This window comes from Pogoniulus pusillus, chromosome 9 (genome assembly GCF_015220805.1).
Source record: "Pogoniulus pusillus isolate bPogPus1 chromosome 9, bPogPus1.pri, whole genome shotgun sequence".
In the NCBI taxonomy this organism is placed as follows: Eukaryota; Metazoa; Chordata; class Aves; order Piciformes; family Lybiidae; genus Pogoniulus; species Pogoniulus pusillus.
The window spans coordinates 23347178-23374941 of NC_087272.1; the positions used below are offsets into that span (position 1 = coordinate 23347178).

A 27764-nucleotide genomic window follows, 5' to 3' on the forward strand; every position below is an offset into this window, starting at 1 on the left:
TAATCACCTTTGTAGCTCTCCACAGAACTCTCCGGTACTTTCCTGTCTCTTGAGCTTGGGATCCCAGAATTCCAGACATACCCTCACTAGGGCAGAGTAGAGGCAGAGAGGTCCTTTGGCCTGCTGCTCACACTCTTAAGACACCCCAAAATATCGTTAGCCTTGTGATTAGCTCAGTGATGCCTCAGGGTGAACTTGTGCACCAGGACTCCCAGCTTTTCCTCTGCAAAGCTGCTTTCCAGCAGATCAGCCCCTAACCTGTACTGGTGTTCGTCCTACCCAGGTGCAGGATCCTACCCTTAAGGGCCCAGGTTGAACTTCATTAGGCTCCACTCTGCCCAGTTCTCCAGTCTGTCCAGGTCTGACTGAATTGCAGCAGTATTCTGGTATGTCAGCCACTCTTCCCAGTTCTGTGTCCTCCAACTCACTGAGAGTACACTTAGTCCCATCATCTGGGTCACAGACAAAGCTGTAGAACAAAACTGGACCCACGGCTAACCCCTGGGGAACATCAATAACTGCAGGCCTCCTATTAAATGATGCTGTAATTTCCTCTGTACATCAGCTACTGAGCAGGACACTGTGCTCTGTTCTCACAGCTCAGGGAGCAAGGAGGCAAATCCCTCATTTGGGACTCTTCAAAGTGTTTCAGTTCTCAAACCACTGATAAAAGAAGAATGTTCTTCTGTGGAAAAAATGGCATTTACTTCCTCTTCTCTCTTCTAATATGTCTTCTGAAAACAAGCATTATTACCAGCAGCTGATTGTTCTCTTGGACATGATGCTAAATAAATAACTTTTATGTAGTGGTATGTACAAAAACATGTAATCACTAGCAGCTGATTTACTCAATGGGGAAACTCTTTTGCAGGAATTTTGAACTGCAAACACATCTGATGCGTTTCAGATATTGATACTGATTTCAGATAGATACTGATGTTTTTGAGACAGTTCCTGGAAATGCTATGCTTCTGAAAATTATTTCAAGAGAGATTTTGCTCTCTAAAGCAAGAGCTCTGTAAAATGAAAACTATTTTGATGGAAAATTCAGGTATTGGAGCAAACTTGCTCCAAATTTGTGTCATAAAATACAGAGAGAATAACTATTTGTAAGTCTAGTATTTAAAGAACATTCTGATTTATTTGGCTTCTTTGTTTTGGTAGAAAATTGGTATTTTCTCCATGAAAGTCAGCTTAAAACTTAATGTGCTTTTTGACTGTTTATGCAAACAAGCAAACAGGCATACAGTTTTTAGCATGAAGAGTCCCATTCAAAGCACACATCCAGATGCTTGTATATACAGTAGTCAGGTGTATTTTTATTAAGCAAAAGAAAATCCAAAGTTTAGCTTGAATATGTTGCTGAAACAGCTGCTGGATCTTTCTCTGGTACCCTGCAACCACTTCCCTGGGACCATTTTTCTGAATCTGCAGTTTTGTGAAGAAATTTGGCACAGGTGAAGATAGAGTAGATATTCCATTGTTAAAGTTTCCTTTACCCTTAATATTATCACAGTAATAAATCCCTTTGTACCTGTTATTTAATCAGCTAATAATTGTTCTTACTTGACAATTATAAATTCAGTTTTGTTTTACTTAGAATTTTCTTGCCCTCTCATCTGTTTACTACAAACTCCAACAGAGGTGCATTTATGATTTTTTTTTTTCCAAAATATTAATGATCTAATAATAACATTTTATAGCCTTCATTCCTAAGGAATGTTGAGGAAACAAAACAGGAAAAAAAAAAACCAAACAGCCTCTGAATATCATCGGCTGCAATACCATAGTATCAGGGGGATAATAAGAGATGGGGCAAAAAACATTGATACAAGCCAATCCAGTTACATCATTTAGACTTACAAGCTTTTGGTTCAAAATAAATATAGTGGAGTCAAATATATCTTTAAGACAGTATTTCAAAACTCAAGATACGGTGAAAAAAGGAGTCTCTGACCTCCTAATCCCTTTCTCTCCCTCAGCTCACTGCTAATGAAGCCCACCAAAGACCTGGAACTGTTGTCTGTTTTCCAGCTTCATCCCTTTGTGCTTGTTAGCTGTGCTTCAGCCTATCAATTCTGAAGAAATAGCTGTCACTCCTCTAAAATCACAGAACTGGCAGAAGGTAATTGGAGACAATATCCCCAGCTTTCCAGCACTGGGGAGCCATGGCAGCAAGCAAGCCTTTGTATAATTTGAAGACACATTTTTAGTATATCTGTAACATTGTTAGCAGCAATTGTAATTTATTCTGCAGTTGTAATCCAATAGTGCTTTACAAGAAAAATCCATGTTTATTTCCAGGAAGAGAATGGCATTCTTAAGCTATACTGGAAGAGCTTTATGCAAGCAACTGTCAAAAAATGTGATAGCTAGAGGTTCCCAGGACACTGCTCTGCCACCTGTGTGTGCTCACGGTTTGCAGGCAAAAGGGATAATTGGAAATCCCCTTTATCAGAACTAGCTTTGGATTTCACTTGTGAGATTTTGCTTCCATGGTGCAACAAGTACCCATCTGCTTTCTTGCCTGCTGTTTCTTCAGACTTTATCAGGTAGGAGGTTTTTTTGTTCTTTGGTTTGTTGCTTTTTTCCCAAGTGACTGCTATGGTTCTGGGTGCTCATGCTGAAGTGAATGAGTTGGATTTGGCATACAGGGGAGGTTTCTGAGTGTGGTGATAGGAGGTGTTACCCAAAAAAGAAGTGCTGTGTATATGGCTGTGGAAGACCAATTCAGAATTGGTTTAAGTGTTTAAAAAAAATTGCCTTAAAGAATAACTTGTATTAGGTATAGTTATGAGTACTTGACCAGACAGGGAGACAAACGAGCTCTTTTTTGTGTTACGTAGTAATTGAAGATTATGATAAAACTAGTTTGTGCTTGGTAGCTGCAATTCAACTGCCTGCATGGCCATCCAAAACTACCATTTTTCTTAGGCATTGGGGGTTTTTACAAGTGTTAAAGTGTTTTGTACAGTTTCCAGTTGTAATAGAATTATTTAAAATCATGTATCACATCAGATATATTATCTGAGCTCAGTGTAAAGACTTTCTCATTTCACTAGAGCAACAAACTTTACCTCATTGCCACCTCTCTAGTGTCAAGTCTTGCTCCTAAACGGAGTATCTCATTAAGACTTACCCTTTCTAAGGCATTTAAGAGCAAAGTAGCTTTAAAGAATTAGTCAATGAAGCATCCCTAGGAACCATGGAGATACCTTCACACCAACCTACCCCTTCAGGGGTCCATAATGGGACCAGTACCATTTAATATTTTTATCAATGATATAGACAGTGGCATCAATTGCACCATAAGCAAATTTGCAGATGACACCAAGTTGAGTGCCACTGTCTATGTGCTAGAGGGACAGGATGTCATCCAGAAAGACCTGGACAAGCTGGACAGGTAGACCCAGGTGAATCTCATGAGGTTCAACAAGACCGAGTGCAGGGTTTTACAGGTGGGTTGAAACAATCCTCATCACCAATACAGGCTGGGGGCTGATGAGATTGAGAGCACATTTCTAGTGTGTCTGTAACACTGTTAGCAGCAATTGACATTTATTCTGCAGTTGCAATCCAATGGGTTCCATGTGCTTTAATGTTATTTACTGACTACCTTTGCTTCAATCTCCAAACAATTGCCATTTTCTATGCTAAGCATAATCTCAACATTTCATTATGTGTACTTCCTACTTTATCACCCGTGCTACTAATGAGAGTAGTGAATAGAATGAAAGGAAGGGAAAAGAAGGGGGGAAGAAAAGCAAAACAAACCTCACATCTGAAAAATAGAAGCCCAACACAATCTTCCAATGTGATATCAAAACACTTTGGAATATTATGCATAGTAGCCCCAATAATGTTACATCTAATCTTTAAGTATTTTCCCCTTTATAGATCTTTTTTCCATAGCTCATTAATATCACTGAAGGCTGTGTTAAAACAAAACAAAACAAAACAAACAAACAAAAAAATAGAATCAACCAGGTTGGAAGAGACCTCCAAGATGATCCAGTCCAACCTAGCACCCAGCCCTATCCAGTCAACTAGACCATGGCACTAAATGCCTCATCCAGTCTTTCCTTGAACACCTTCAGGGACGGTGACTCCACCACCTCCATGAGCAGACTGGTTTTGTTTGTAAAGGAAATCCAAAGGTCATGTAGTCCAACATCCCCACCCAGTTAGCAGGAACATCCTCCACTAGATCGGGTTGCTCAGGGCCTTGTCAAGCCTGACCATGAATATCTCCAGAGATGAGGCCTCAGGCACTTTCCTGCACAACTTGTTTCAGTGTTCCTCCACCCTCATAGTAAAGAACTTGTCCCTAACATCCAATCTAAATCTTACCTTCTGTAATTTCAAACCATTGCTCCTCATCCTGTCACTACAAGCCTTTGTAAACAGTCTCTCTCCAGCCTTTCTGACAACCTCTCCATGCAAAATATCGGTTACCAAATCATGTTTTACCAAGTCATTGTATTACACATTTGCTTCATAAAATTACAGATGTTTAGATGCTGTAAAAATAAGTCCTACTTATAAGTCTGTATTTTTTTGAGAAAGAATTGAGCAACCCATGACAGAGTGATAACCTGAAAACTTCAGTTTGTCAAAATTGTCCCCTTTTGATATATTTTTTTTTTTTAATAGTGCAATATCTTTTATTTTCTCCTAAGTCTTTGCTGGTTCCTGACAAGTCTTCTTCAATAAAAACATGACTTCTAGCTTTCAGCACCTGATGGACTTCTAAAAGTAAGTACTTTAACGGACATTTCTGCAGTCACGTTGCTTGTATTAGCAACTGTAATTTTTAGCTTGACTAATATATTACAGAACAGTGTAGAAACAGCTTTCTAAAAAATGTTCAGCCTAAAAAAGCAGGAATGGGTAGTCCAATAGCACTAGCATTGCTTCTGCTAATTTATTAAGAACAATGTGCACAGAAATCGTATTGGGGAAAAACTGGATTTGATCAGTCCTGCAAGAAAATTTTGCAGGAAGTTCTAAGACACTCACTGGTTTGCAGCTAACAAACAAAAGCCAGACTGATGCAGTTTTGGTCTAAAAATACATTGCATCATAATTGTAGCAATTAAATCTTTTATTTCAATAATGTATGTATTCTAAACCATCTTCCTTAGTTTAAAACCTATACTCCAGACAGTTTGTCTAATTACCAGCAGATGTCAGGCATTCTCTTTACAAAGCAAGTGAGCTTGAAAAGTGCCCATTTTTACATCAGGATGTAAGAAGCTTCAGGTTTAAATTTCAGTATATGCTGGTATTGTGCAGCTTCTTACATACTAGATTTGAGAGATGTAACGAATGACTTCTAAAGGTATTTTGTGTGAGCTTAATCTTCATTTGATGTCTTCTGGAATATTTGATGTATTTATGAATACCATATATGATAAGGGAAAAATGAGTCAAAGTTATGTACATGTGTACATAAATAGCATCCTTGTATTTGTCTTCTCTAGACACTAAATGTCTTGTGACATTTAAGATGCTGTTTTGTTTCCCTGGAATTTGACCGGTCATCTGTTAAAAATGAAGGAATCCTAAACATTAATGTCTGTGTGAAAGGCATAACTTTAAGATACTATTCCTGGCCACTCTACAGATCTTTTATGGACTAAAGAAGTTGCAGATGACAAAACTGGTAGAGAATTTTAAAATATATAGGAGCAATGGTTGGTTGTCTCACAACTGCTTTGAAACCTAATTCATTGTGAATGTAAATCAGATTTTTCAGCTTGGAATTGTATTGGTTAGGGGTTGCTGTAGAGAATGACAAGACTGGATATCAGCTTCTTTGTGATGTTCTGCCGTTCTTGTGAATATATTTAAGTCCATTTTCAGTGCACTTATTAGTTGCCTGTTAAATGTTTCCTATAGGAAACAAAATAAAAGTAGTTTTCTTCAGCATTTGGGTAGTGGAGCACCAATAGCTGTCCTTTGAAGTGGGGTGGTATTTCTATACAGATAACCGCACTGACCCCATGCTTTAAGGTAAACTTCTGTGTTCTGAGCATCTCCCCCTGCTAAGTGGGAACAGCTGCTTCCCAAGGAGTCAAGATACAAGACAGTTGCTAGTGCTGAAGCAACATGAGCTGCATGTTGGTTAGAAACAACAGAAAGGATTAAGCATCAGAGAATTTCTGCCTTGGCAGTTCCCATTGTATTGGAAACAAATGACTGGTTTTATCCTCTCCCTTCTCAATTTTAGCCATTGCAAATGAAAAGGACCAAAACAATTAGCATAAAATTATTCTGTATATATGTAGAAGAGAGACAACTATACCTAATAGGCTTTTTCATTGGTTCCAGAATGTTGTGGGTTTTTCCTTCATGCACAAGTACTAAGAAAGTCTTTTTGATCAAAACCAAAATGGAAATACATAGACCATATCCCCTACAAATAGGGATCAATAGTGTTCATAAGGCATGTTGAAAGTGTGCAGATAAGAAATGACAGAGGATAACTTTGTATGATGATAGCTAACTTGAAAGAAAAATTTGCACACATACTCCACCTCTTACACTCTGGCTCAAGAGTTGATGCCTCTGTAGAACCTGTTGAGTTGATTAGTATCTGCTTAAGACTGCACTTAGCAGTTTGTGGTGTTCAGTATTTCTTGCAAGGCTAGCATGGTTGGGTTTACATTCCTTTAATTTGGGCCCTCATTCACTCACTCATTTCTGAACTTCAAAAAGTTCAACTGGTTGGTCACCTTCAGTGGCTGGGTCCACAGCCAGTTCAGACAAGACATCTCACCCTGCAAACAAGTAATCAAAATAACTTCTGGCAAGTAGCAGTATTTCAAAGGTAGTTTGAAACAAATAATACTTTGAGAGAAGGGTAACGGTAAACTTGTCAGCCAATTTATCTATGTAATCTATGACATTCCCTTTGGAGCTGTCCTCTATTTGCAGGACTGTTGGCTATAAACCTGTCATGAAAGTGGCCAGAGGCAGTGCAGTGAGATCTCTGTAGGACTGGGAAGGCTATGATGCACACTACAGTACTTGTAAAGCTGAAGTGAATATGCTTGGTTTGACTGTGGTTCCCTAGAGCTTATATTGCTTTATCAGGGCTGCATTGGAGCAGCATCTGCTGCTGTTCAGTTGCAGGGAATTTTTAGTGTCTCAGTGAGCAGGCATGTGACACTGTCTCACCTGGACTGCTGGGACTGGTTGCTAACCAAGTGAAGGCTGTAATCCAGCAGTGGCTGTATGATACTACTAGTGCAAACCTGTTAGTTTTTGGCTGAAAATCTGGCTTTTCCACAACAGCTTTCAAGTCTAGTGTTTATAGTTATGAAAATACCTGGTGTTGATTCAGGTGATGGCATATAAGGCATACACCAGGAGAAGGTTCCATTTAAAACGTAAAACAAAAGTCCATATGACTGTTCAAAGTGCTAATGAGAAGTTCTGCAAACAGATCTGCCCTTCCTCCTATTTCCAAAGGAGAAAATATTACCTTCCATATCCTACTTATCTAAAGGTTGGACTGCATGATCTTGGAGGTCTTTTCCAACCTGCTTGATTCTATGATTAGCAATATTGAAAGATACCACCTCTGAAGAGCTAATCATGGAAATGCAAACACACAGTGAAAAGTGTTCTAAAATCAAATAATAAAATTTCCTGTCTTATTAAAGCACATTAATGGTTTGAATGACCTTTTAATTACACTAAACTAATACACTGAGCTAGATTTCATTAGAAAAAAAGAGTGATTGAGAATAGCTCATCAGAAGACCGCACTCTTGCAGTGTGCCACTAGATGGCAATGTTACACATAGCATCAGGGGCTTTTAACATCGGGAGAAAGCAGCTTGTGGAGACGCTTTTCATGACATCTAAGCACAGCAAAAAGAGGTAGTCTTATTCCAAGGCTGTTATTTATAATTGTGAAAGGAGATAAATGTTAACAATGTTTTGTGCTCAGTTGTGTTTGAGAACTATCGGTAGTTACAACGAAATAGGAATTGCATTTAGGTATCTGCATTGCATTTAGTTTGTGTCGTAGTGCTGCTTCGCCAAAGGGCAGTTAGAAAGACTTAGGCATCTGCTGCCCTTCTTTGTGGCTAAGTAGTTAATTAACACTGTTAAAATCTTGCACATGCATAGTAAAACTAGACTATTTTAATTGATTTATTTTCTGTTTGTTCGGTGGTGTTTTGTTTGGTTTTTAACCTCCAGCCTCAATATGAAAAGACCAAATAACTGGGGGACCTCTGCACAAAACCAGCACTTGACAGAGCCAGATGTGATGGTACTGCACTCTTGTCATGTTCAGAAATTCCAGTGATATCAAAGGGAGTTCCACAGGCATAACACATGATGGGCCCACAACACAAAGATTGCATGCAATGAATTATAGAGGGCAAACTAAGCTTTTTGGTTTCCTTTGCTTATCCCAGTGTGCCTGGCTATTGCACAACATATGGGGTCAAGTGACCTCTTAATGTTCGTACAGACTAGTGCCTATTAATCTTGAAGGGAGGTAAGATTTCATGGTATGTAGGGATGTTTTTTTTCCCCTTGTGTTGAAGTACAGAGATGCTATGGGGAAATTAAGTCTTGATGATGCATTGGCTTTACACAAATGGCATATTATTGTAAGATTAAAATCATATCCCCTTTCCTTTTTACTCTAATGGATCATAAAACAATGTTGCACAAGATGGGTGCATTTTATTTGCTGTTAAGAAATCTCATGGCTGCAAAGTTTAAATAAGTTTGTGTTAAACAAGGAAACACATTTCTTAATTTCTACATATAATCCTAAAAGTTATCAGCTAGAATTAAATGTTAACTTTTTGTGGACATGGCATTTTAAAATCTATCACAATAGTGTTCTCAGGTTTTTCTTACCAATGGGTATGTTTCCATTACTGTTGTTCATTCATGAGAACTAGGGAAGTGATGCAGGATGAGCTGGTGGGAAAATTTAAAGGAAACAATAGTAATGACTCACAACTGAAGTCTGTGCTTTAGAAATTCCCACCTTTCAAAGAAGGTCTGCTAAAGAAAACTCAAAGCAATGTTCTCACCAAATCAAAATTATATTGAAGAAATACTATGACATGCAAAGTATTGTTTTCAGAGTGACAACCCAATCCGCTTGTACTTCTGTTTGGAACCTTTTTGTTAATGGCATGCTAAAAATTGCTTGCCCGATCCATTGTCTTCAGACACTGCCCTTTCTTTGAAGACTCTTTGAAGACTTACAGGAGTTGAAATTCACAAAGAACTGACTTTCTCTGGCCTTGAGTTTCTCTGCTCTTTGGAGATGTCTTTCAAAGTCTTTAGTAGAAGGTGTGTAATACTTCAGAGGCTTATGCCTTTAAAATGTTAAATTCAGTGTAACAATATCGTGAAAACTATCACTTAAACAGAAGCATGGTGACCAAAACACTAAGAAACATGGTGACCGTTGCAGGTTGTGGTGGACGTGCACGTTTCAATTTTTGTGCACTCTACAAGTTTGTAATGAGGGAGTGATGTTTTCAAATACAACTTGCTCTCCCTCCAAGTTCTTCTGTAAATGTGTTCTCCTAGCTAGTGTATACAGCCCTACCAGAGTTTCCCAAATGCTCCTTTTTAGTTACACTTGGGATCAAACTAAGCCATGTACCAGATTTTTACCATGCAAGAAGCATGTTTCTATGAATAGTGGTTCTTCTGTGTTGGAAAATGGAACAGAACTGTATCTTGAGGAAACTGAGCACAGTGTAATGAGATTTTTATCTGCTGCTGGTATGTGTCTCTGCATATGGCTTCTGTTACGTGACTGCTTAAGAGACTTACTTTCTTATTAATACTTGTAGATGTCATGTTAAAAGAGTCTGGTTTATCTGGGAGTTGAAGTTAAAATTACAGAAGTTGTATTTTTAGTGTGATTTGATCTGTATATAGCACTGAGAACATTAATAGGCTATAGTTGTCTGTTAATCCACTAAACAGAAAACATAGTGTCATACACAGTCATTTTCATGTTAATTTATCAGTGCTCCTTAACTATGTTTGGCAAATGCTTTAAACTGTTATCTAGAAGAGTGTATGTCTTCTGACTTTTTATTTTTATAGCAGAGAACAGACTAAGCATGTTTTGTTTGCTTGTTTTGTTTCTGTTATATGGGTACATTCATGTCACCAAGTTACCAGACAGTTAGTGTTTGTCTACTGAAAACCCTTTCAATATCTTGGAGTATGTTACAGAGTAAGCAATTCAGTAAAACTAAAGTTTTAGTTTTATTCAGACCATGCATAGTGTCCTGGAGTCCTGTATACCCCAAAATTCCTCTCCCTCTGTGGTCTGAATGGGAGAGGAAAAGGCAGGAAAAGCCTGTTTCCCCCCTGCCCTGCAGGCATGAAGTGGGGGAGCAAAGGGCCCTTCCGGCAAGGGCTGCCCGCGCAGTGCCCGCGCTGGGATCGGGCTGGGGACTGGCTGTGCTCTTCACGCCTAGGCAGTGCTAACTCAGCTCTTTGTCTAGGAAGGGTATAAATATGGGGATACTTCCCACTTTGGGGTGCCTGCCTTAGAGTTCTCCCCCGCCTGGATAGTTCCTGCAGAAAGAGTCCCCATGTGCTCCGAAGGACAAGCTCCTGAGGGACAGGACTGTCCCAGCTTTGGACAGCTTCCCACCATGAGTCCAGTTCTGGGCCCCTCAATTCAAGAAGGATGTTGAGGTGCTGGAACATGTCCAGAGAAGGGCAACGAAGCTGGTGAGGGGCCTGGAGCACAAATCCTATGAGGAGAGGTTGAGGGATCTGGGCCTGTTTAGCCTGGAGCAGAGGAGGCTCAGGGGTGATCTTATTACTGTCTACAACTACCTGAAAGGGCATTGTAGCCAGGTGGGGGGTGGCCTCTTCTCCCAGGCAACCAGCAATAGAACAAGGGGACACAGTCTCAAGTTGTGCCAGAGTAGGTATAGGCTGGATGTTAGGAAGAAGTTCTTCACAGAGAGAGTGATTTCCCATTGGAATGGGCTGCCCAGGGAGGTGGTGGAGGCACCGTCCCTGGGGGTGTTCAAGAAAAGACTGGATGAGGCGCTTAGTGCCATGGTCTAGTTGATTGGATAGGGCAGGCTGATAGGTTGGACTGGATGATGTTGGAGGTCTCTTCCAACCTGGTTGATTCTATGATTCTATTCTATGAGCACCCTTTATGCAGGCTTGATAGGCCTTAAGGAGCCTCCCAAGGCTTTTGAAAGAGAGCGAGGGCACAAGCATCTGGATCGTCCTTTCTCTCAGACAGCCTAACTCACCTGTGAGTAAACATTAATGGCTCAGCCTGATTAATAGTGGGGAATGCCTTTTCCAACTCCTGACTTCCAAAATAGTCAAAATTACCTATGGTATCTTTGTAAGATCTTCTCAATCTGACTGAATCTGCTAATTAAAACTAAATTAATTTCTGTATATAGTTTTTTTTTTTTTTTTTTTTTTTTTTTAAATAAAATAACTCTATTTTTATATGTATTCCTGACTTGGCCACATTAAATCCCTGCCTCCACAACACATAGATGTATGCAAAGGCAAAATACATAGATGGCATAGGCATAGATGCATGAAAGGCAAGTTATTAAAATTTATGGAGCAATATTGCCAAAATATATTGCCACAACATGATATTTATTAGGTGTGCAGTGGATCACTAAGATGAGATAATGTTTGAGAGAGTAGCTACATGGCTGACTTCTGTGAACATTTTGCATATTAGTACATTTCTGGGGGCTTTGAGCTTTCGCTTTAATCATCCTGATATGTCTGTTTCTGTACAAATTCTTTACCCTGCCCTTGACAGCTATTCCTATAAGCCAAGCTGTCAGTGGACAAGTGCAATTTTTCAAAGGTAGTATAGCCCTCAGAGAGGAACATCACTGTCTTCCATTGTCCCCATGTGTGTCTATGACCTACATCTGCATTCTTGGAAATTTTATCCATTGCAGAATACAGTTTATTTAAAAATAATAAATTGACATTTTTCTAGTGGATAAATTCAGTGGCAAGCATAGAACACTTCTTGGAAAGATGCTGCTTTTAAGAAAATCTTTTGGAAAGTAAAAGTCTTACTGTAAAACAGTTCAAATGCTTTAAAACAGGACAGTGTTGAATACAGAAGCAGTACGTTCCTGCTTTCTATGTTCTGAGATTTAATTTTGATTTTTTGTAACGAGAGAGACATGGAATATTGGAGAGGATGACTGATTTTTCTTAATCCCACAAATGAAGTAAGAAAATAGCTAATTTTCTGCCTCTCTGTGAAATAAAAGATTGGCCTTTTCCCTATTCTCAGTTGCAGTGCCCTCACGTGTCACCCAGTATTTATTTTTAAAGATGATATACCTCCATTTCCATTTTTATATGCCACATATTATATCATGTAGGCATCCTTATCAAGCAGCCTCTTGTGATTTCATCAAGCTTGCTTTTACTGCTCATGTCCTGTTGATAAATAGCTTAATTAATCAGACTATTTTCTTTCTGCTTGGCCATGAAGAAGGGAAACATTGCACCTATCTATAAAATGTGTAAAAAAGAGGACCCTGGAAACTATCGACCTGTCCAGCCTCACCTCTGGCTGGGAAGATCATGGAACAGATCTTCCTGGAAGGTATACTGGTACATATGGAGGAGAGGGAGGTGATTTGAGATAGCCAGCATCACTTCACCAAGGCTAAGTCCTGCCTGACCAACCTGGTGGTTTTCTATGATGATATAACTACATTAGTGGACAAGGGATGACCAACAGATGTCATTTCTGTGGACTTCTGTAAAGCCTTTGACACAGTCCCCCATAGCATTCTTCTCTCTAAGCTGGAGTGGCTGGAACACTTCTCCTGTGAGGATGGGCTGAGGGAGCTGGGCTTGTTCAGCTGGGGCGACCAGCAGCCTTCCAGTACCTGAAGATTCCCTACAAGGAGGCTGGAGAGGGACTACTTACAAAGACCTGCAGTGATAGGACAATGGACAATGGTTTGAAGCTAGAGAAGAGTAGTTTTAGATTGAATGTTAGGAACAAGATCCATACCACAGGGGTGATGGAATACTGGAACAGGTTGCCCAGGGGGATAGTGGAGGCCCCATCTCTGGAGGTACTCAAGGTCAAGCTTGACAAGGCTGTGAGCAACCAAATCTAATGGAGGATGTCCCTGCTTACTGCAGGGGGGTTGGACTATGTGACCTTTGGATGTCCCTTCCAACTCAAACTGTTTTATGATCCTACAATTTGCTGCTGACAGCTACACTCTTTCCCACATATATAATTTTTATGCTACTTTCTTTAGTGCTGCTGTTCTTTAATAACCTGGAATACAAAGCTCTCTGTTTCATCCCTAGAGAAGTAATACTAAGTTTTCCAGGAGTGTGGAGTGTAAAATCCAGCCTCCAGTTACAGCAGCTCAGTTAGTTGGTCTTTTCTGCTCCTCACATTGTTTCTTTTTTTCAAAAAGATTAACCAGCAGTCAATCTGAAGCCTGTACTGAGCTTCTGGTTCATGTGGATATAATTAAGCAGCACAAAAACTCATCTGTCAGGCAACATACTACTACAGTGTAAATAACATGGGCTGGAATTTCACAAGAGAAATAGGTGTTAAACTCCTTATGAAGTGAGTTACTTATTGCCTGTAGCAGATAGCAGAAAGCTGCTTGTGGTGCAGATGGGATCATTGATGCTGTCATGGCATAAAAACTGACCTTTGCAGAAACAAGTTTTGGTTCTTCTTGAGTCTTCCCTCTGCTAATAAAGTACTTTTTGCCAATTGTGCTTGCCCTGCTGCTCAGGGATCTCTATGCTCTATCATGCTGTGCAGCGTTGTTCCCCTGTGAGTTTTTTGCTGTGAATTTGAGCTAAGTATGCTAGCTGGAAGCACACAGACTGATCATCAGTCTGAACCAAAAAGAAGAGCAGGAAAGAAGCTCTTAAAAGGGAATATATACATATGGGAATGAGTATTCTGTTTCTGGACCTACTGAATTCTCTCTGTGGCTGTAAACTATCTATTTACTATCTTTATTTACTCATCTGTGAAAGAAGGATAATAATTATTTACCTCACTGGAAGTTTTAGTGGTTCATTAGTTTCTTTTCAAAGAGCTTCATGACAGCTGAAGCAGACCAGCGTACACACACACACAAATTCCCAGTGGCCAGGACCTAGCAGCTCAGTTATGTTGATCCTTGCCCAAACAGCTGTCTCCACTTCAACAGGGAAGCTAAGGCTGGCTTCAAGATGTCCTGTCTTTTTTTTTCTCCCATGTTTGCCTCAGATTTTTAAAATTATATCATTTTTTTCCTCCCTTGAATCTGTTCCATGGTGTCCTTTACATGGGCTCACAAAAACTTAACTAGCTAAACATAACATGTACATAGCCTTCTGATCTCTATAGGAGGGTGCTTCTGTGTCCTAACTACTTTTAAAACTATTAAAGAACTGGCATTTTTCAGGAAACCTATGATTCAGGCTTTGTAGGAAAACCATGGAAGTTTGATCGACTTGCAGGGGGATTACAGGTGATGGTAAAAAGAAGGTGAAAAGTGAAGAGAATAAAAATAGGAGCAGCATCTTCTGGCAAAAGTGAACAGAAAATTGCAAAAAGGGCTAGATAAGCCCTGCTTCACTGCCTATGTAAATGAAAATAAAATCTATGTTGTATTAGCAAACTGCTCAGTGTTTGCTTGGCACTTGGAAATGCCTTTTTTCAGGTAGGGCATGCTCCTGGCTTGTCGGCGATTACCAATTATTACTACATTAAATTTGCCTTCGATAGCAAATATTGGACATGCATTTTATCTCAAAATCTACAAAGTTACACAAGATCTGAAATAATGCTTTGTGCCTTTTTGTTAAGGGTTGAGTCTTTTTTTTTGTACAAACAGGACTTCAGGGTATAAACAAGAAAATAACCACTGATGGATATTTGTCCTCCTACAAACAAGTTAACAATGCCAGAAAGCTGTTTTTTAAAACTAAACATATTGAGTTTTGATAGTAAATTGACAAAATGTATTCTAGAGAATTAGATACCTCTATATAAGGAAAAGTCAATTTTCACAGTATGCAATGAATTATGATATATATAGTATTGGTTAAATTATGGGATCAAAGTGAAGCTGGTTTCGATAAATAAGAGAAATTGCTCCCCATTTCTGATGTAATGAGCAAGATACTTGCTTGTCCCATAAAGATTATTTCATGAAATAGTTGTGGTTACAAACAAGCTAAAAGCTGCTGAAATGCAAAGTGTAATGTCTTTATTTAATTCTCCTATTCAATTTCAGCAGCCCTTGTTACATATACTAATGTATACTTGCCTAGTACTTGCTTTTACTACTGTTGGTGATCAAGGTGCTTATCTATATGGACCTGTGGCCTCAGCTAATACTGTTTCTATGGTTTGCTGTGTGGGTTCTTGCTCACCCTTTTCATGTATATTTCTGCAATTAACAAATCAATGAAGTGATGACAAGTGAAACTCCATGAAACTATGGCAGAATCTGGGACTACAAACTTTTTGTATATACATCACCTTCCAATTGCTGGGAAACATGTGAAAGTTGATTTTTATTTTGAAATTATTCTCTCCCCCTAACTGCTCCTAGAGGATCTAGTGGAAGTTTACTATCTATGCCTTCATGTTTTGTTCATTTTCTCAAGCCTTAGTCTGCCAATCGTTCTGTAATACACGACGGTGGAGGCAAAATGTCTGACTTCTGAAATTCATTGTCTGCTCTTTGACACCTAAGATGCCTACTCTTTGTAGCTTTAAATTCTCTGCTGAAATGCTCCTAAAATACTTCTTGCTCACACTCCTGGCATCCTTTCTCTTTTGCAGAAGTATTGCACCTTTCTTTCCCTATGTATAAGCATCGCTTTTCCTTACTGTGCCAGGGAAGCAGTCACTGGGATTGATTTCTTTGGAGCTGCCCTAGAAAGGCAGCTGGTGGTGACAGAGGAAACCCCTTCTGCTGCCAGCCATGGCAGAGCAATGTGTTTCTGAGCCATCACCAGACCATTTTGCATCTTGATAGCACTCAGAAATGAGCAGTCCTCTTTTATTACAGATCAAGAGACTGCGTGTGCAATGCAGTTTGGGTGTCACTGCTACTGAGATTCATCTCAGATCTTTCAGCAATGAAATATTTTTTAACTTTTTCTCTTTTTTTTGTTGTTGTTTTAATTCATCTTCATTCTGTTGAGTGAGAAACTGGATTTCAAGTCAAGTGTTAGGTATGTAGAATACTTACATCTATTTTTTTTTCTAAGAGAAATAACAGATGTTCTTATTTATTTGTTTTAGTCATTTAAGAAAGTTAGGTCAATAGGCCTTCAGATGTACGTTCTGCAAGTTCCTTATCTGGTTATGGCTTGAGCCTTATAAAACACTTTATCAGTGAAAAAACAGCAGCATTCAAATACCTGCAGATCTATTGGTAAAATATCCTTTTTCCTCAATCACTAGGGAAGTACTTTTAAAGGCTTTAAAATATTTCTTGGCATTAGGTTTGGCATTTGGTAGCATTTACAAGAAGTGGTTAGGATTATTTTGTTGCTTTGTTTGGTTTTGGTGGTGGTTATTTACACTGACCATGTCCTTTTCCTGCATGAGATTTGTTGAGTTTCATCATAGTGGATAAAAGGCTTGAACTCTTGTTTAATTTTTATTTCTGTCTATGCATTACATCCTGGGACAAAAATTATGTTTGGTGTCTTCCTGCATGGTTATTATAGAAGACATAGTTCTGCCTTTGACATAACAGCCAAAGTTTAGTTTTAAAATGCAATCTATGGTTGTCTAGCACTTTTCTTCATGGCCCACAACTTTTCTCAGAGTGATAGAAGAGGGATTTTTTTTCACCTATTTTTCCTTTATATTTTGAATTCTAAGGCAAATTTTATTTCAATTTGAGGGGATCCTTGAAGACCTTTTAATCCTTAAATGACTATGTAAAAAATTTGTGTGAAGTTAAATTGCCTTTCTTCTGGTTCTTGTTCTGTCTGTGTAGGTAGCCTCTGAATAAAAGTATTGACATTAAAAATTGACATAGATGAACAGAATACTGACTAGTACTTGCATGATTGCTTGTTTCCTGTTACTTATTTCCTGTGATATCTTTCTCCCCCCCCTTCAGGTTCAGCTAGGGATTTAACATTGCAGTTTATTTTTGCATGGCTATATTCTATCATCTCTTTTGTATACCTTTACCTTCATAATTTTAAAGGGCTGTATTTCACAATAAATCCAATTTATGTATTGCTAAACTTATTCCTGAAATAGTCCAAATTTTATAATGGAGCAGAAAATTTCATAAGCTAAAATTTCAGTGTTTGTTATCCAATATTTGTATCAGTAACAAAGCTGTATATCTAAATATTAAATTACCCTAAGGGTGAGGGGTGGCACGTTTCATTATCACACACTCTCAGAATGCAACCCCAAGGATCATCTGGTCCAAGCTTTCAAGGTGGTTGTGTAGTTTAAATTAGACAGCCCAGCACCCTGTCAAGCTGAGTCTTAAAACTGACCAGTGTAGCAGAATCTACTACTTCTCTTGAGAGATTACTCCAATATCTAACTGTTCTCATGCTTAAAATTTTCCTTCTGAAGTCCAATTGGAATGCCCTCAGGAATAGCTGGTACCCCTTGTCTTTTTCATGTGACTACTTGTAAAAGGAGAGTCTATGTCATCCTGGTAGCCACCCTTTATGTACTGGTATATGATAATACAGTTTCCCTTAAGCCTTCTCTTCTCAAGGCTGAACACACCCAGTTTTCTCAGCCTTTCCTCATATGGCAGAGGACTTGGCACAGTATAAAACTGCTTCCAGGAACGTTTAGAGTTATGCCTCTGGTCCAAGAGCTTGCTGAAGCAGTACTAAGCTCTTCCACTTCCAGCTCTTGCCCATGGTCTTTCCACTTACCTCTCTGGACAAGTCCAGTAGGGCAGAACCTAGACACAGCTGGTTGTGCAGGGGTGGCTAGGAACATCCAGAGTCTTCCAGGAAGAAAAGGTACAACTGAATTACAGCAACTTCAAAGGTGGAGGCAGTGGAAACTGTAAATTGTTTGTGAATCTAGGATGTTCTTTAGTTTGTGGTGTAAGAATTTAGCTGACCTCTAGGGGCATTTACAACACAACAGCCAACACTCAGCTCTCAAACCTGCCTGTGTAGCCATGACTTCCTTCTCTGCTATATAGCTTGAGGGAACAAAGCACTGTAGAACACTGGCAACAGATTTCTGTATCTCGATTTTGGTGGCATAGTACAGGTAAATTTTGATAATTTGGTGTAGTAAACTGTACATAGAAGTGGTGGCTATGGACTGCAGGAATGATATTTGTTCTGTAATTTTCCTATGGAAGATGTGTATTACAGACTTTTGAAATAAACATGAAAACCATCTGTCTGATCAACTAAAACTCCTGCAAATCTTAATGTGGAAACATTTAATTCCACTTTGTTTCCTGAGGTGACCTCAATCTGCTCAACTACTGCCAGAAAGCATTTAGGAGATGGTTGGGAGTACAAAAATTTGCCTTGACACAACACTGAGCTTTTAGATGTGAAACTTGTTACACAAAGCTACTGTACCTATCAGTCACATATTTTGATGATTAAAGAAAACAGAAGAATTTTATGTTTATAATAGCACATTAACTCTGTGGAAGTCTAATATTATTATGTATGTGCCATTAAGGGCAAGCAGAAGAAAATAAGACTGCAGAAGTACATTTCTGAGATTAAGTTGGTCCAATACACAATAGTATTGGGTAAATGGCAGTATCTGACCTGGGTTGCAGCTTTTACTTGGATTTGTATGGCTGAAGTTCTTTGCTATTCTACTTGTGAACTGTATATGTGATATGAAAAACTTTTTAAAAATAAGCCTAGACAGTTTTAGGATTTTTAAGTCTACATCAGAAGAATATGATTTACTCATATGTTTACAGCTGATAAGATTAATGATTTCAGAGCTATTTTTCTTTCAATATCTGCATTTTTTTTTCTGTTCAGGGTACTACTGCCCACAGAAAAGTACACTTTCTCATGCTTGCTTAAACACTTCTAGTATAGTTAAGGTGCAGCCTTCAGTGATTAGCATGGTATTTCTGGTTTCCTAGAGACCAAATGCTAAGTCTATTAGACATTTCCTGCTATTCTTTTGAATTGTAAATACTATTCTTGTAAATTGAAAAGGCCAGTGTAGGAAGATATTCATGCAATTTCCCATCTATTAAAGATGTAGGTTTTAGAATGGAGAAACAATAAAATGCAGTTTTTCATAGAAATTAAGGCACACTATAGATGGAATTCACACTCTTGAGCATTCTCAGGGAGCAAATATTTGGAATGCCAGCATCAGTTATTTTGCTTTTCTCGTGATCTGTTTGAAGCAAATGTCAGCACATAACTAAAGCAAATTGTCAAATTCTGATTTCAGTGATCCTGGAGAAAAGTCTGTAGCAATTCTTTTTAGTGTCAGTGAAATTATTCAGTAACATTAAGTGAGATCAGAATTTGGCCTCCTGCTTTATCTTTTTCAAAAGTCCTTTAGTATACAAATGCAGATGTTGTAATTCTTAAACTAAGATATTTGGATAGCATTTGAAGTAGCAGCCTGTAAGCACACAGAGAGCTTACAATGTACACTGGGCAATGTACACTGTTTGTATGAATTAATGTTTATAGGCAGATATGGCTGATTTTGAGGCAGGAGAGAATGGAGGGAAAAGGAGGAGGAGAAGGAAAGAAATAAAAAAAGTTCAGGGGGGGAGGGTGTTGGTGAGAGAGAAGGGAGAATGAAATCACACAATCTACTGAATGTTACCTCTGTGTGTCAGCCTGAAGGGGAAGAGGACCACCCATGGGGAGGACCAATGAGTCTAACATTTTCTTCAAATTCTGGCTGCCTTTGAAATGCAGCATCCTACAAAGCAGCTGTAGCAAAAAGTATTAACCAGCTACAAGTGCAGGTATAAACTTCATACTATCCAGACTTCTAATGCATCCTGTCAGCTGTGTTTACTTATGTTGATCTAGAACACATGACATTTATTGGACGTGGTTAATCTTTGCTGGTGTAGAAGAGCTCAGACTTGAAGGATCCTGCTGCGTTTCAAGAGAGCAGGTGGTAACTGCAATATTTCTTTCCTTAATGATGCTGCCAGGAAAAAAAACATAATCTCGTTATGTCTTGGATTGCTTAGGAATTGGTCATGACTGTATCGGTATTTTATTAACTGACCTGCAACTTCTGGTTTCAATTCCTCCCCCCCACCACTTAGTTCTAGCTTGACTTTTGAAAGTTCTTCCCTTATCTAGGCAGAGTTTTGAGCCCTTTACATCATTACGCCTTTGTGGCTGCTGAGACCACAGTAATCTAAACCAACTTCAGATTGTGTGCCAAGAAACTTTTAGGCAAAAAGTACAGGATTTAGCCACGTGCTGGAGAAGACATGACTTCAGCATAAGTACATGGGGGCATGCCTGTATTGCACACAGCCTCTTACTCTCCCGTCATAGCACCTTCATTATGATATGTTATAAAAATATCACCTTAATCTGGATCCTTTTCTGTTGCCTGTGTTTTGTAAATGATTCGTGGTATTTTGTCTGAGTGGAACCAAAACAAGTTGCCATCGTAATACACCCAGGATTCTTTGCATCAGTTTTGTCCTCAAAAAAACCCAACACAAGCAGGTGGAAAATATTGTACTCAGAGCAATGACAGCACTCTACTTCCTCTTGCACAAGGTTTCAGCTTATTTTCACCTTTGGCTTCTAAGCAGTCCTCAAGAAAGTGTCAGGCAATGCTTGTGCTGCAGTAAAGAAAACTTGCAGGTGCAGCTGTGTTTTCCTTTGAGAAGTTTAGACTGTGAAAGCAGCCCCTTTCTTTCTCTTCCTCACAATGGGTGTGCTTTGTTCTCAGAAATAAATGTTGTCCAGTTTACAGAATAAGAATGTGGTGGTTTTTTTCCAGAGACTAGCTGTGAGGCCTGGTTCAGTGATGCCAATAGTTTTGTCTTCAGAAGTTTTTCCATTGCTGGAAATGGTGGAATGGTGTCTTGTAGCTCCCCTCTGCTGGGGAGAGATAGGGGCTAGAAAGGGGAAAGCATTCAAGACAGATGACTATTTCTTTTACAGAAGTGCTTTGCTGTCTGAATGATAAAAGCCCTAAATACAAACCCGCATATTGCAGCTCACCATCTCTTTTCCCTTGTGCAGTATGACACATTCAAAATAATATGCTCTGGACTCATTACTGATGTTTTCCATGCACCAAAGATGCTTACAAGTTGTATATGCCACTCAATAATTGTAGAAAATAGGCAGTACAGAAAGGAGAAAAGTGTTTGAAATGTGTTGTGTCCTGTATCAAATAGCACGTGTGTGTTTGTGAGGTGCATACATGGGTTTTACTGCCAAATTATTTAGATTATTAATTTATATCAAATAGAGGGGCTATCTTCCAAAGCTTTTGCAGGGGAATAGATAAGGCATAGAAGGATGCTTGCCAAGGATATCTTGATGAACACAAGTTGGAGGTACTGCAATAAACCCAACATGTTAATTATAGTAATTATTTTAAAGGAAATACTATCTTGGAAGTGCTTTACTATAACTGTTTTTTATTTAGATACGTTTGTAATAACAAGACATGTAACATTTACCAAGTAACATGGAGTCTAAATATAATAATTCTTGTGTCAGAATCAAATCAATCTTGTGTCTGAACAATCTTGTGTCTGAACAGGAGCCAGCAGTGTGCCCAGGTGGCCAAGAGAGCCAATGGCATCCTGGCCTGTATCAGAAACAGTGTGGCCAATAGGACAAGGGAGGTTATTCTGCCCCTGTACTCAACACTGGGCAGGCCACACCTTGAGTACTGTGTCCAGTTCTGGGCCTTTCAGTTCAAGAGAGATGTTGAGGTGCTGGAACGTGTCCAGAGAAGTGCAACAAAGCTGGTGAGGGGGCTGGAGCACAAACCCTATGAGGAGAGGCTGAGGGAGGTGGGGTTATGCAGCCTGGAGAAGAGGAGGCTCAGGGGAGACCTCACTGCTGTCTACAACTACCTGAAAGGAGGTTGTAGCCAGGTGGGGGTTGGTCTCTTCTGTCAGGCAACCAGCAATAGAACAAGGGGACACAGTCTCAAGTTCTGCCGAGGGAAGTATAGGCTGGATATTGGGAGGAAGTGCTTCCCAGAGAGAGTGATTTGCCATTGGAATGGGCTGCCCAGGGAGGTGGTGGAGTCACCGTCCCTGGAGGTGTTCAAGAGAAGCCTGGATGAGGCACTTAGTGCCATGGTCTAGTTGATTGGACAGGGCTGGGTGCTAGGTTGGACTGGATGATCTTGGAGGTCTCTTCCAACCTGGTTGATTCTATGATTCAAAGTTTACAACAACAACAAAACAATTAAAAAGTAAGAAATTGTGATTGTGATATCTTTAGCTATCTGTAAACTTTTTTTTTTTCATCACAAGAATCTACATAAGCTGAAGGTTAGGCTGATTAAATTTGCTCAGGAAAAAGCTATCAAAGGCAAAGATGACAACTGGTTCAGGAAGTCATTAAGTTTCAACTTAGCTGGAGATTGGGAGAGTATTTGGGGGAAATATCACTATAGGCTTGTTTTATTATGTATTGTATGTATTTATTGTCTATTTATTCACTCTTCACAGATATTTTGTTCACTCCGAGAAAGAGTGTTTGTCCAGATGATTCTTTGGCCTAAGCCTGCACCTTTTTGTCTTAAGAACCTGGACAGAAATGTTACATAAATCAACAATAAGTAGCTCTGTTGATTTTTCTGGCTACAATCTCAATCTGTCCACTTTTGCAAGTCTAACAAAAAATTGTTTAGACTCTGGAAATTGCCATAGACCCCTTTTATTATGGCATGTTTTAAAATGTAGGTGAATAAACATTTGTATAGTCTGTGTGTTCTTGTAAATGTTTAGGGCCATATTTGATGTAAGTGGAAAACACAGCACAGTCTTACACAGTTGCTTGAAGCAAATCTAGGCTTAATAAGTCAGTGCTGGGAGTGGCATAACTCAAAATTAGAACAGCTGGATGACAGCTAGCATGGATTGGATCTGAGATTTTTTTCCAATAAAGCTGTCTGTCTTCTTTTTCCCCTCCTCTTTTTCTCACAAAATCCCTCTAAAAACATCTTTATACAGGAGAATGGGAACAGCGCTGTGGGGTTACCTGACCACAATGCCACAGAAGAAAAGTGAAAAACTAAATGAAATTGCAACACCATTTCTGCAGAAAGGCAGAACATTTTATTTCCCCATTTAAAAAATAATCCTTCTGTGGGTTTTCAACCCTTTGAAAACCTTTTCACTTTTTTGCACCAGATACGTTCAGAGCAACTGGTTTATTTTACCACTTTGCCCTGGGATATCCTGGTCTTAAAGAATATTTTCCTTTCCCCATAGATGACAGTTAAGATATGTTGGGGGCAGAACTGTTTTTAAGTGAAAATTATCATCTGTTATGCTTCATAGCTGTTAGTCTTGTCTGATAATAACCTCTTTCTGAAAGTGCTAACATGATCAGCACTGAAATACATGAACAGTCATCTGTGCAAAGAAGTGTAAAATACTCATAAGAGTTTAAGTCATAATTAAGTAAATAGGGATGAGAAAATCATGGAAGAAAGACAGTGTGAAAGAACAGGAGACTGAGATGAGTGCTTCCTCTTTTCTAGCAGGAGGGGAATAGAGAGGGAAGGGAGATTTGGCTGCCTTTGGATGAAGATGAATGCAATATGCATTCGCTGCCACCATACAATTTAATTACTTGGTTTGTTTATTTAGAGGGCTCCATAAAATTGTGCCATAAGGACTGTTGAGATTTAGATTTTTCTGTCCAAGTGTAATAAAGAGTCCACTTTGAAAATAAAATCCTTTGGTTATGCAGTATGCCCCAGTCTGGCATTACTGATTTCAATTTGTGTGTAGTCCTGTCATCTCTATTCCTGCTCATAGGAAAAAAGAGTATGGATTTAGTTTTAGTAATTAAATCTTGATAATTGTGTGGGAAAACCTATAGGATAGCAATGAATTACTTTTTTTTTTCCATGCCCTCTGGAACAACAAAAGGATGAAATGATGGAAGTCTGGTTTTGTTTCAGCTTACTGTGGTACTGCTCCTGACCTCTGTGGAGTCTTGCTCCCTGTGAGTTTCACCTTGTGATAGGAGGCAAGATGAAGCCCTTAGGCAGAAAAACCTACATAACTTAAATTTTTTGACATGTCTTCATTACATGAGAGGCCCTGGAGCTAGCTGCAGTTGCTTAAGGACAGAAAAAGCTTGAGGACAGTTAAAGCATCTGTGTTCACCTGGGAAAAAAGCATGTTTGCACCTCTGGCACAGTATTTCAATTCTTACAGCTCTCTGCTTTTAGAAGCCTGAAGGGAACTACAGATAGATTTGGTCCACTGTGTGCTTCAGTTGCTAACTTTGCTAGCAAGGGTAAAACATTGAATCAGATTGACAGGTTGCCTACAATTTTGATTTCAAGATTAATTTCCTTCTAAGGTCAGCATACAGGATGCTGAAGTAGTTCTCAGTATTGTCAAGACTTTCTGTACATTGTACTGCCATTTGAAATTTCCACTTTTATTTGGTGTCTTTTAAGTGTATGTTTACCTAATTCGAAACCTTCTCATGGAGGAAAATAGCTCAGAATTTTCAAGGCTGCTATAAAATCATTTGCTTTCTAAATAGTTGTCAACTCTAATCAAGGACAACAACACCCAAAAAAGCATAGAGTTGTAGTGTTTCTGTGGCTGCCACAGATTTTGAAATTCTGCAATCTCATTTTGTGTTTGTGATGAAGGCACTGATGTGTTCAGTGGCTGCATGTTAGCACTGGCTAGATTACTGTGTCCTTCTGGATGGTGTCTACCTTTCCAGTTTGACATGGAACCTGCTCAGTTTTTCTGTCAGATACCAGCTGTGCTTGCACATGTTCTCTGTTATATTTAGGAAACAAGAAGAAACCTGATCCACTGCCAATCAGAAATAGTTGTTTGTGATGTCAAGGACATTAATAGCCAAAACCAGTTTACTTTCAGTTATTTTTTGTTCCTGACTGATGTGAATTACATGGACAAATTAATTTTCTTTTCCTTCCAGAAAAAAACTTGGTTTATATTTATTTGATTGTGATGCAGTTATGTTTTGCCTGATTTGACAAAGGCAATATTCTTGCCCCAAACCTGGTTTAAGTTGAAGTGAAGAATAGTTAGATCTTAACAGAATGGGTTTGTAGATGGTTTCGGCTAGCTCAGGGGCTTACAGGTTTCGTTGCCTGTAGTACAGCCACTCATGCTTTCTTACTTCATTCTGCATTTGGGCACTGCTTTGGGATGAAGGAACATGAATAATAAACTCTCTAACATCTGCAGAAGGCAGTAGCTGTAGCTCACGATAGAGGTCACTGGTAGGACAGGAGGCTTGTATTGTGTCCTTTCTTCCTGCTGCCAGTCATTTATTTTTAGAGTCATTAAATGTTAAAATAAAAATTATTATACTTTATAAGCACTTCCTTTGATGGAGTATGCAAATGTCATTTAAAACAAAGTGAACTAATTCTATGACTGATTTAGATTAAACATTCTGTGGGAGTAGCTTTATGTTAGGACTTGATTCATTTGCATCCCAGCTCTAGCTTCCGTTTTGACTGATTTTCCTAATAACAAACCCCAAATGGTAGCACTTTAGAAAACTCTTAGGTGAGCCTACTAAATGGGTTAACTTTAGAAGGTATTTCTTAAATGACTGTATACAAAACTTTATTTCTGTAGGTCTATTAACAGTGAAATACTTTTTGAAGATACTTGTAACTAAATTTTGAACAACACTAAGATGAACATACTGTCAGTCTGTTTTCTAAATTTGTGCTTTGTCATTTCTTCTTGTAGTTAGGTATACCTTTGGTTCACTTTTAGTATCGGTACTGGGTCTCATATAATGAGATTAACTGTCTCCATAGCAGCCCATATGGTGCTATGTTTCTGATTTCTTACCAGAACAGTGTTGACAGCACTGATATTTTTGCTGTTGCTTATCACTTGCACAGCGGCTCTTTCTAATCTGTCAACCCAGGAAGCAGGTTAAGGGTGGGCAATAGGTTGGGAGGGGACAGTGCCAGGACAGCTGGCCTGAGTTGACCAAAGAGATATGCCATGCCATATAATATCACATTCAGCAATGTAATTAAGAGTGGAGAGTTTTTCCAAGGTTGATTTTGCTGGGAGATTGGCTGGTCATCTGTGCTGCTGGGAGGTGGTGAGTGGCTGCTTTTACATCAGTTGAGTTTTGTGTGGTTTTTATTTTCTGCACCTCTTAAACTGTCTTTGTCTTCTCCCATAAGTCTTTTTCCTTGTTTTTGCCCTTCCAATTTTCTCCCACATCTCACTGGGAGGGAGTAAGCAAGCAACTGGGTGAGGGTTTGTCTGGCAGTTGGGGTTAACCCACCACAGTACTGTACGTCAGCTAAAACATTGTGCCTTCTGTTTTTGTAAGGTTGTTGTTATTTTGACTTTATATCGTGGCTTAAAACTTATAGATTTATGACCTCTGTATAGAAGGAGAAAGAGCACAAGTGTGGAAACTCATGCAAACCCTCTTTTCTTCTGCCAAATCTGAAATCCCTTGATATGGGAAGTTTCTGTATATGGGTAGAAAGAAGTAGTGTCAGCTGCAAAAACAGTGAAAGCTTTTGAACAAACTGGAGACCTCCCCAGAAACATCACAATATTTAGGTGAAAATTATTTGCCAACGGAAATATACATAGGGTATATTTTATTTCTTCATTAAGGAGTATACACACATCTAAGCCAAGATTAGTGTCGTCAGTTGGTCTGGATTTAGTGTAAAGCAAACATGGGCCTAAAAACATAATGCTGGTGCTTTCATGCTATATTAAGTCAGTCAAGCAGTTTCAACTTTTAAAACAATGTAATATTAAATGAGAGGTGTTTGAAATACTAATTGAAATGAATTCTTGGTTTATGGTCTCTCTGCTTCAGGGTTGAGAGGAAAATGAAATTAAGTAAGAAAAAAGAGCCATTGTTGTAAGCAGAAGTAGTAACTTTGGGTGAAGCTGCAGAGAATTCAGGTTAGAGCACCAAATATTATGAAATTAAATGAGGCAAAGTGCAGAGTGAAGAGTGTCAACAGTTGTATCTTGGTAGTTGTTGCAAATGTAACTGCTGCTACTGGAAGAGATTACAGAATACATTCAAAAAGACTGCTGGGCAAATTAAATGGCAAATAAATCTGTGAGAATGAGAGCCATTAAAAATAAACAGACAAGCCCAAATGTTCTAGAAACCTAGAACTGATTAGTGGGGCTTCATCTGTATTTCTGTAAGTAGCTTGAAGGTGAGTCCTTAGAAAAAAAACAAAACAAATTGTAAAAATGAAAACAAAAAAAATATCTGTTATAATGGTAAATGTCAGAAAAACAAAGGAAGGGGTGATATCTTTCTGTGCATTCAGTGTTAGTATAGAAATTAATATAAATGATAAAGACTGAGATTATAATAAAGGAAAATTATTTTTTCTATGTTGCAAAAAAAGATCCTCTCTGTTATTTTTTTTTCCCCAGTTCAGGTCACACATTCTGCAACACAGAGAGATTTTTACTACAGTTCAGCTACTGGACTGTGAAACTCAGTTGGTGAATTTATGCAAGCTAGAAAAAAACTGCCTCTTAATT

General features: G+C 38.9%; 1 long non-coding RNA gene across 2 annotated transcripts; it reads left to right on the forward strand.

The window, feature by feature from the left end:
- Positions 1 to 1730: 1730 nt before the first annotated feature.
- LOC135178220 (uncharacterized) lies at positions 1731 to 27764 on the forward strand. Of its 2 annotated transcripts, XR_010303437.1 has the most exons (4): positions 1731 to 2125; positions 2305 to 2552; positions 4680 to 4755; positions 27654 to 27764. It is a non-coding gene; the product is annotated as an uncharacterized LOC135178220 (long non-coding RNA). The 2 variants fall into 2 exon arrangements; XR_010303436.1 differs by having other exon boundaries at positions 1731 to 2552.